This window comes from Saccopteryx leptura, chromosome 6 (assembly GCF_036850995.1).
Source record: "Saccopteryx leptura isolate mSacLep1 chromosome 6, mSacLep1_pri_phased_curated, whole genome shotgun sequence".
NCBI classification, from domain to species: Eukaryota; Metazoa; Chordata; class Mammalia; order Chiroptera; family Emballonuridae; genus Saccopteryx; species Saccopteryx leptura.
This window is the reverse complement of record NC_089508.1, coordinates 50003302-50013761: the sequence shown is the minus strand read 5'-3', so window position 1 is coordinate 50013761 and position 10460 is coordinate 50003302. Positions and strand designations below refer to the sequence as shown.

General features: G+C 41.1%; 1 non-coding gene and 1 pseudogene across 1 annotated transcript; one reads left to right on the top strand and one right to left on the bottom strand.

Annotated features, from left to right (window-relative positions):
• Positions 1-2155: 2155 nt before the first annotated feature.
• On the top strand, positions 2156-2268 carry LOC136377711 (U2 spliceosomal RNA; annotated as a pseudogene).
• Positions 2269-9514: 7246 nt separating this feature from the next.
• Positions 9515-9645, bottom strand: LOC136377902 (small nucleolar RNA SNORA68). The gene has a single exon (XR_010746514.1). It is a non-coding gene; the product is annotated as a small nucleolar RNA SNORA68 (small nucleolar RNA).
• Positions 9646-10460: the final 815 nt, after the last annotated feature.

Sequence of the window (10460 nt, the reverse complement as noted above, 5' to 3'; positions counted from 1 at the left end):
TATGTGATGAGATGAAAACTGAGGTGAATACACAGGCATTGTGACATAGAGTTAGTCTATTCTAGGGTTACATGAATACAAGCACTTCGATACCATGGAAGTTGACCTGACAACTGAAACAGCTACTAAGGACTAATGGGTGGGTAGGGTATGCAGTATGGGAACACTAAACAAAAGGATGATTCATGTCCCAGCTACAACAGAACAGGACAACAAGAGATTTCATCATTCTACTCTGAAGAGTGTGGAACTTAAAATTTATGAACTATTATTTATGAATTTTCCATTTAATATTTTCAGACTTTGGTTGACTGTTAACTGAAACTGCAGAAAGAGAAACCATGAATAAAGGGTGACTACTATACCAAGGTTTTAGAGGGAAATTGGGCCTATATTACAAAATTTTAAACAGAATGTCCTCTGATTCAACAAGGCCATTTGTAAGAATTTGGTGTGCTGAAATATTGGCACATATTTTCAAAAATAAATGAACAAGGAAAGCTCATTACTAAATATATATGTGTGTGAAGGTGAAACGTTGACAATGAACACACTTAACAATGGTTGTAGACTCAGTAAAGAATACTACGTAGCCATCAGAAAGAAGGAGGTTGATTTACATGCATTGACTCAGAAATAATTTCAGGGATCTATTGGGGAGAAGATAGCAAGTTGCAAAGCAGCATGCATAGTATAAATTTATTTTGTAAAATAAATGTAAAAAAAAGCAATCTGAATACACATTCCCATGTGTGCTTATAAATAATTCAGGAAATACTATATTCACAGCAAACTGTTAAGAATGGTTAATGCCTGGGAGTGGGAGTGCTTCATTTGAATTTTTAAGGATGTAGTTATATTACTTTTTTTTTTTTTAAGACTGAATTTCCTTTTTGTTTCTTTAAGAATAAGGGAGCATGTTGTCAAGTTCAGACTCTGAAAATCATTGTTCTTCTCCCTTGCACTGACCACATCAGAGACAGAAGGCAGTGGTGACTGTGTGACTAAAGATCCCGTGGCTCCTGTAAGTGAAACCAGGCCTCTCTCTGCATCCCAAGTACAGGAATGAAGGAAAAAGCAAGTGAGCTGAATTATCTTGCTGTATTTTTGGCAAAGGTTTCAATTAGGTAACATGTTAAAGTCATTTATCAAATAAAGATAATATATTATTTGAAGAACTAAAATTATATATTTGTACCTATTCATATTGCTCTGTTTTTAAATTCAGAATATAAAGAATGCTTTTTCCTTCTCCCCTTAGTTATTTTTTTAATCCTGGATCTCCGAAGCCTACATCATTCACTCTCTGTCCTAGAACCATTCAATTAAAGTAAATTTTAAGATATTTTTAAAACAGGAAGCAGAAACATGTCTGTGAGTGGTTCTAAAAGAAGAGCTACTTTAGGAAGTTTCCAAATGGACTGGATGAATGGAGTGGATCAGAAGAGACTTGTGGAATCCAACAAGTGACCCAACAATTATTAAGAGACTGAAGAGCAACTTTTTCTAGAGATCCAAGTAAGCTCACCAAGATGTCACTTTCTGTTCCCACCCATTAACAATGCCTTGTCAATCAACTTGGCACTTGTGAAAAGCAACTAACAAACTAATGGAGAGTATTAAAAATGCAGAGAGAATTAGAAAGAATTGCTTTGAACAATAGCAATTTAATCTTGGAAACATCATTTCAATTTTTTATAAATAGATTAAAATAAACTCTTACTTGAGGTATAATATACAAAAAAACAAAAGTACATATTTATATATGTAAAACATAGAAATGCATTAGCCCTGGCCAGTGGCTCAGTGGATAGAACGTTGGCACAGCGTATGAACTCCTGGGTTCGATTCCTGGTCAGGACACACTGGGAGAAGTGACCCATCTACTATCTTCTACCCTCCCTCTTCCTTCTCTTTCTCTTCCCTTCCTGCAGCCCAGTGGCTTGAGTTGGTTTGACTGTGGCCCCGGGCACTGAAGATAGCTCAATTGGAGTGCATCAACCTTAGGTGCTAAAAAAATAGCTTGGTACTTGAGCATTGGCCAAGATGGGACTGCTGGTGGATCCTGTGTTGAGGCACATGATAAAGTCTGCCACACTATCTTCCCTCTCTCACCTAAAAAAATAAAATGAAATAAATAAGGAATGGCATCATGATCGCTGCCAAGCCTATTGACTAAGATCAAGTGTATTATCTGTTCTTTCAGTTTAATATCTGACGCATCTTCTATCCAAGGAAAATATATTAAGTGTATTTTAATAAGTTGTTTTATAATTCTATTTATTAGGGTAACACTAGTTAACATAATCATAAAGTTTCAAGTTCACAACTTATACAAGACAATCTCTTTACACTGCACTGTGTGTTCACCCCCCCTGCAGTCAAGTCTTCATTCATCTCCATTTATCTCCCCTATGCCATCCTCCATCTCTTCTCCCAGCCTCCCAGCAATCACCACACTGTTGGTCTGTGTCCATAAGTTTTTTTCAAGCCACCAGCCCCTCCAAAATTGCGTCAGCCCTGCTCTATTGTATGAATCTGTCTCCAGTTTGCTTCTTAGTTCTTTTTTTTTTTTTTTCTATTTTTAGATTTCCACATACGGAGTGAAATCATATGGTATTGGTATTGCTCTGCACACTCAGCATACATGTGTCATGCAGGTATTCGTTTTTCTTGGCTTCCCTTTCTTTCATTTTTTGTTTTAGGGTTTTTTTCTTAAGACTTTATTCATTTTAGAGAGGAGTAAAGAGGAGGTGGTGGGGGACCAGGAAGCATCAACTTCAATATGTGCCTTGACCAGCAAGTCCAGGGTCTCATACTGGCACCTCAGCATTCCCAGGTTGACGCTTTATCCACTGCATCACCACAAGTCAGGCAGTTTCCCTTTCTGATGGGTCATTATTGGTGTATAAAAATGCAACTGATTTCTGGATGTTATTTTGTAACCTGCTTACTTTACTCAATTCAATTTTCAGATCTAGTAGTTTTCTTGGATGGAATATTTAGGGTGCTCTATATAGAGTATCATGTTATCTGCAAGTAATGACAGTTTTACTTCTTCCTCTCCAATTTTGATGCCTGTGTATTTCTTCTTCTTGTCTGATTGCTGTGGCTAGGACTTCCAGTACTATACTGAATAGGAGTGGTGATAGCAGACATCCTTGTCTTGTTCCCAATATTAAGGGGAAACACTTGTAGTTTTTGAGTCTGCTACGTCTTATATAGGCTGTGGGTTTGTCATATATGGATTTTTATTACATTGAGCTATAATCCCTTTATTTCTACTTTACTGAGAGTTCTTAACATAAATGAGTGCTTGATTTTATGAAATGCTTTTTCTACATCTATTGATACAATCATGTGATTTTTCCCCCATCATTTAGTTTATGTGGTTTATCTCCGTTTATTGATTGCAAATGCTGTATCAACCTTGCATTTCAGAATAAATCTCACTTGATCATAGTGTATGATCGTGTTTAATGTATTGCTGGATCTGGTTTGCTAATTATTTTTTTAGCAAACTATGCTCATAAGTATTTTAGCATCTATGCTTATCAGGGATATTTTACCTATAAATTTCTTTCATTGTAGTGTCTTTATCTGGTTTTGGAATTAGGACAATGTTGGCCTTTTAAATAAACGTGGGAGTCCTCCCATCCTCTTGAATTTTCTGAATAGTTTGAGAAGGAAAGGTGTTAATTCTTCTTTGAATGTTTGGTAAAATTCACCTGTGAAGCTTCCAGTCCAGGACTATTGTTTGTTGGGAAATTTTTGATCACTGCTTCAATTTACTAGTTGTAAACTGTCTATTCGGATTCTCTGATTCTTCCTGATTCAGTTTTTAGAAGATTGTATGTTTTTTAGGGATTTATCCATTTCATTCAGATTGTCCAATTTTGTTGTCTTAATATTATCTTACAATCCTTTATATTTCTTTGGTGTGAGTTGTTACTTCTCTTTTATTTCTAATTTTATTTATTTGGGGTCCCTACTCTTTTTTACTTGATGGGTCTGGTTTAAGGTTTGTCAGTCTTGTTTATCTCACAAAAAACCTAGCTCTTGGTTTCATTGATCTTTTGTATGTTTTGTCTCTATTTCATTTATTTCTGTCCTTATCTTTATTATTTCCTTCCTTCTACTCACATTAGGGCTTTGCTTCGTTGTTCTTTTTTAAGTTCCTTTTTTTTTAAAATTTTTTTTATTTATTCATTTTTTTTTTAGAGAGGACAGAGAGAGGGAGAGAGACAGAGAGGGAGAGAGAGACAGAGAGAGAGAGAGAAGGGGAGGAGCTGGAAGCATCACTCCCATAGGTGCCTTGACCAGACAAGCCCAGGGTTTTGAACCGGCGACCTCACAGCATTTCCAGGTCGGACTGCTTTAATCCACTGCGCCACCACAGGTCAGGCCTTTAAGTTCCTTTAGTATAAGGTTGTATTGTTCATTTTGAGATTTTTCTTGTTTCTTTAGGTGTAGGCTTGAAATGCTATAAATTTCCCTCTTAGTACAGCTTTCGCTCTGTCCCTTAGATTTTGGGTTGTTGTGTTCTCATTTTAATTTGTTTCAAGGTACCTTTGATTTGTTCTTTGCATCTCATTGTTAACACATTCATGGTTTAGTAACATGTTGTTTAGCCTCCATATCTTTGTGTGTTTCTTTATTTTTATTTTTTTCATTGATTTTTAGTTTCATACCATTGTGGTCAGAGAAGATGCTTGATATGATTTCTAATCCTCTTAAATTTACTGAGACTTGTTTTGGTGTCCTAATCATGTGGTCTATCCTAGAAAATGTTCCATGTGAATTGACAAGAATGTATATTCTGCTGCCTTAGGGTGAAATGCTCTGAAGATATCAATTAAATCCAGCTGACCTAATTGTGTCATTTAAGGCCATCATTCCATATTGATTTTCTGTTTGGATGATCTATCCAATAATGCCAATGGGGTGTTTAAAATACCCTACAGTGAGTGTATTGCTATTGATCTCCTCCTTTTATGTCCTCAACATGTGCTTTACATCATTGGTCCCCAACTCCCGGGCACGGACCAGTACTGGTCCGTGGGCCATTTGGTACTGGTCCACAGAGAAAGAATAAATAACTTACATTATTTCCGTTTTATTTATATTTAAGTCTGAATGATGTTTTATTTTTAAAAAAATGACAAGATTCTCTCTGTTCCATCTGTCTAAGACTCACTCTTGATGCTTGTCTTGGTCACGTGGATACATTTATATCCGTCCCATCCTAAAGTCCGGTCCGTGAAAATATTTTCTGACATTAAACCAGTCCGTGGCCCAAAAAAGGTTGGGGACCACTGCTTTACATATATAGGTGCCCTTTACATATAAACATTGGGTACATAAATGTTTAGATAGGATTACATCTCTTGTTGGATTGTTCCGTTTTATCATTATGTAGTGTCCTTTGTTCTCTTACTGTAAACTTTGCTTTAAAGTCTGTTTTGTCAGATATAAGTATTGTTACCTCCCAGCTTTTCAAAAATTTCCAGTTGCATGATGTATCTTTTTCCATCCCTTTACTTTTAGTCTATGTGTATTTTTTGGTCTGAGGTGGGTCTCTTGTAGACAGCATATTATGGGTTTTGCTTCTCTTATTCTTCAACAACCCTTATGACTTTTGATTGGAGTGTTTAGGCCATTTACATTTAAAGTGATTATTGAAGGTACATATTTACTGCCATTCTTTTTTATTTATTCATTTTAGAGAGAGAGAGAGAGAGAGAAGGGAGGAGGAGAAGGAAGCATCAATTCCCATATGTGCCTTGACTAGGCAAGTCCAGGTTTTTCAAACAGGCACCTCAGCATTTTCAGGTTGATGCTTTTATCCACTGAGCCACCACAGGTCAGTGCCATTATTTTCTTTTAACTGTGTTCCCACCTTTTTCCCTCTTCTTTTTTCTTATAGAGGCCCTTTAATATTTTCTGTAATGCCCAGTTTGACAGCAACAGAATCCTTTAGCTTTTTTCTTGTCTGGGAAGTTCTTTACTTCTCCTTCAATTTTAAATGATAGCCTTGCTGGGGTAAAGCAGTCTTGGTTGTAGGTCCTTGCTTTTCACCACTTTGAATAGTTTGTGCCAATCCTGTCCAGCCTGAAATGTTTCTGTTGAGAGATCATCTGACAGCCATATGGTAGCTGCCCTGTAAATAACTAACTGCTTTTCTGTTCCTGTGCTTCTAAGAATGTCCTTTTCTCTTTACACCTTTTGCCATTTTAATTATGATGTGTCTTGGTACAGACCTCTTTGGATCCATCTTGTTTGGGACTCGCTGTACTTCCTGGACTTGAATGTCTTTTCCTTTACCGGGTTAGGGACATTTTGGGTCATTATTTCTTCACATAGGTTCTTGATCCCTTGTTCTCTCTTTTTCTTCTGGTACCCCCTTTGATATAGATGTTGTTGTGCTTCATGTTGTCCCAAGGTCCCTTAAATTCTCCTCAGTTTTTAATTCTTTTTTACTATATGCTGCTCTGATTGGGTGTTGTTTTTTTCTTATTGTGTCTTTTAAATCACTGATTCAATCCTCAGCTTCATCCAACCTATTGTTTATTCCTTCCAGTGTATTCTTGATGTCAGATATTGTATTCTTCATTTCTGTCTGGTTTCTTTATATAATTTCTATGTCCCTTTTTATGCTTGCTCTCTCTTTTTTGAAGTTCTCATCTTGTTCTGTGAGCATCCATATAACCATTACTTTGATTTCTATATCTGATAAAATGTTTTATCTTCATTTCAGTTATCTCTTTTTGTAGAGATTTTCCTCTGCTCTGTCATTTGGGGCCTGCTACTTTCTCTCCTCATTTTGGCTGCCTCTTTGTGCTTGTTTCTATTTATTAAATAGATCTGCTATGATTCCCAGTCTTTGTGGGGTGGCCTTAAATAGTAGTTGATGTCCTGTTAGGTCCTGTGATGCAGTCTCCTTGATCACCTGAACTGAGTGTTTCAGGAATGACCCTTGTGTGGGTTATGTGGATCATCCTGTTGTATTGAGACTTGATTGCTATTGGCCTGCTATGTGTCAGTTTGAGCCTCAGTCTGGCTGACTGTGAGGCTCTACATCAGCCAAAGTGTGTGAGTTGCAGTACCGGTGCTGAGCACAGGAAGTGGAACTTGCCTCATCTGGGTTTGGTGCCTGACAAGGTCTCCCTTTGAATATGTTGTTTGTGAAGTTAACTGAATCTTGCTCTGAATGTTGTCTGAATCTGTCCACTGGGTGTGATGGTTTTGGGCCTCTTGGGAGGGAGCCTGATGCAGGTAAACATGCAATGCTGCCAGTTACTGGTCCTTCACAACCTATTTGGAGCTATGAGAGATCCACAGTCTGTGGCCGCCACTATTGGGTCTAGTACCACGTGGAAAGGACCAAGCTGCACACTGAGGTCAGCTTTTGTCAGATCTAGGCTCAGGTGTAGGTCAGCAAAAGACCCTCTGAAATCTGCCTCTAGCTGCCTCCAGCTGCTGGCTGCACTAAAGAGCCTCTGGGAGAGTTGGGAGGATGGGGGTAGTGGCTTTCCTCTGAGGGGGAGGTGCCTGTCAGGTTTCAGGAAGGCTGGTGGGTGTGGTTCCCCACTCCAAAGCCACTCTTCTCAGACTGTCCTTTGCAACCAGGAGGGTGGTTCTAGAATATTTCCCATGAGGGGGAAACACCAGTCAGAGTCATGGGAAAGTGGGGGAAATATTCCCCTTCCTTAACACTGAATAACTGAGTCACTGTCTGCTCACTGGACCCCTGAGTCTGTCCAGATCTCTACTCTCTGGTCCAGCCAACTGACTCCTCTGCAGAGCCTAATGTCTGCTGAGTGGGGCAAGAGGGAATCTGGAGGGTAGGACGAGTGGTTTCTCCCAGGCTGATGCTATTAGGAGGGTAGTGCTCCACCGAAGGAAGATGGTGACCATGGTACTGAAGAATGACTCAGCACACGAATCCTAGTGGCCATCACCCATCCGTCTTTCCTCAGTGCTGCAAACCCCAGAGACTCCCCTCGTGCCCCTAGTCGAGCAGCTCTCCTTCCAAATTCACAGAACGACCCAGCTGTGCTCAGTTCTCTTGTCTCCCTGCATGTGGCAAATCCAGTCACACCTGCGGGCCCAGGTCCCAACAGGCCGGGGTGGGGGAGGGTGCTGGCTGCACTTGAGGTGATGGGGAGTAGCTTTCCTTCTAAATTTACAAAAAGTCCAATTTGGGTGCCGTTTTCCTGTCTCCTTTCAAGCGGTGAATTCTGTTGAGTGTGCCTCCAGGTGTGTTTGGGTGAGGGCTGCCAGCTGTGTGCTTAAAATGGAAGAAACTGTTTTTTTCCCTAAAGCCATCCCACCTAGTCACTGTCCCTATGTCCCTTACAAGTCTCCCCACAGAGAATGTCCCGTGAAGTCTCTGCTGCTTGTAGCCTGCAAACGCCTCTGCAGGACCAACGTGGCTGAGTGGCCGGCTTGAGCAGTAGGGGTGGGGGGAGGGGGGAGTGCACGCCCCATGCGGTACTGTAACCCTGGGAGGGCTCGCCCCTGTGTAGATGCTGCCTGGGTGACCCAGGCCAACTCAGTCTCCTCTGCTTTTCAGCATCAGTTGTTCTGAGGTCTCCTCTTCCCACCTCCACCACTCTGGGCCAGGGGTCCTCGCTTGGTTGAGAGGCCCTGCTCTTTCAGGGAGGGAGTCCTGCTGCTGTACCTGCTGCACCCAGGCATGGGGGGAGCTCTTTCCGCATCGCCACCCATCTTACCAGTCTCTACGTGGTTTCTCCCGCAAATCGTTGGCCATAATATCTCAGTTCAACTGGTTATTTAGGTTGGTTGCGCTATAATTTAGCTGTAAATACAGTTTAGGGCGGGAGCAGGTGAGTGAAGCATCCACTTACTCTGCGGCCATGTTGGAATCTCTTAAATGTATTTTTGGAGCAGGGAAATGGAATAGAAGTTTGCTCCATCCATTTCGTACATATACCGGTATGTTTGCACTTCCTGGAATGGCGCAGAAAAATAAGAAAAAAACAAAAACAAAAACAAAGTTAATAAATGATAAATGTACAACTTGTTAAACTTTTATAAATTCAACACTCCCATGTAATCAGTATCCATATTAAGAAATAGTCATTAGTATTCCAGGAACCTTATCTTTCTTTCTCTCTCTTTCTCCCACACTTTGGTTTTCCCAAGGAGTTTATTTAGGCACAACAGGGGACAGGGAGGGTATAAATCTAAAAGGTGTTGGGCCTCTTGATGGTGAAGCATGGCTTGTGCTGGTGACGAAGGACCCAATGGGGCAGTGGGAACTTGATCTTGGAGTCATGGAACTGCTTGACTGCAGGTCTCTGGCACTTGCTGGTGGCAATCTCTTCCCCCTTTATGCTCTGGATAGAGTGGGTGCAGCATGGTGCCAGGCTCCCATGTCTCTGTCTGCAGGGAGTAGGAGAGAGCAGGGTGGACATGCATTAGGGTCTCTGGGTGTTGCCTGAAACTCCCATCAGGTGCCTGCCTGGGGGCCCCAGTATCTTGCCACCAGGAGTGTAGAACCTCCCAATTCACTCTGAGGGGCACAGCCACAACCCCTAAAGGCTATGAGATCCACCTGATGTGAGCACCTCTGTTTAAACTGCTGCTCCAACAGTCACTGTCTGGTTGGCTCAGTGGTAGAGTGTCGACCAGGCATGTGAAAGTCCTGGGTTCGATTCCTGGCCAGGGCACACAGAAGAAGCATCCATCTGCTTTTCCCTCCTACCCCCTCTTCTTCCTCTCTGTCTCTCTCTTCCCTCCCCCAGCCAAGGCTCCTTTGGAGCAAAGTTGGCCTGGGCACTGATGATGGCTCCATGGCCTCCACCTCAGCTGCTAGAATGACTCTGGTTGCAATGGAGCAACGCCCCAGATGGGCAAAGCATTGCTCCCCGGTGGGCATGTCAGGTAGATCCCAGTCGGGCACATGAGGGAGTCTGTCTCTGTGCCTCCTTGCTTCTTACTTCAGAAAAATACAAACAAACAAAAACAAAAACCAAACAAACAAAAAACTGCTGCTATAACAATCAAATGTTTTATTTTTTAAATGTCAGGAGACAGTGTATGTGTGGGTCTGTTTCTGGGCTCTCTTGGGAAGGACTGACATTATCATAATATTGAGTTCTCCAATCCATGAACATGGTCTGTCTCTTATAAAGGCAAACTTTGTGATTCAACAACTTCCCAAAAATGCTGGAAACTCTGGAAGAGAGTGACTAAGTTCATTAATTTCTCTGGAGCTTCTGAGGGTTCCTGCAGGGAGATGTTCTGCTTCACCATATCTTTCAGGAAAGATGTGGATATGCTTCTTGGTTTGATGGGGTGCGTAAAGTTGCCATGGGAGCCTACACTTTTCTAGCCACTACTCCCATTTCATATCCCAATCACTGCAGATGTTTGGTGTCCTCCTCCCTCCACAGCACATCCTCCATCATCTCATGCCACTTTTTCTCCAGATC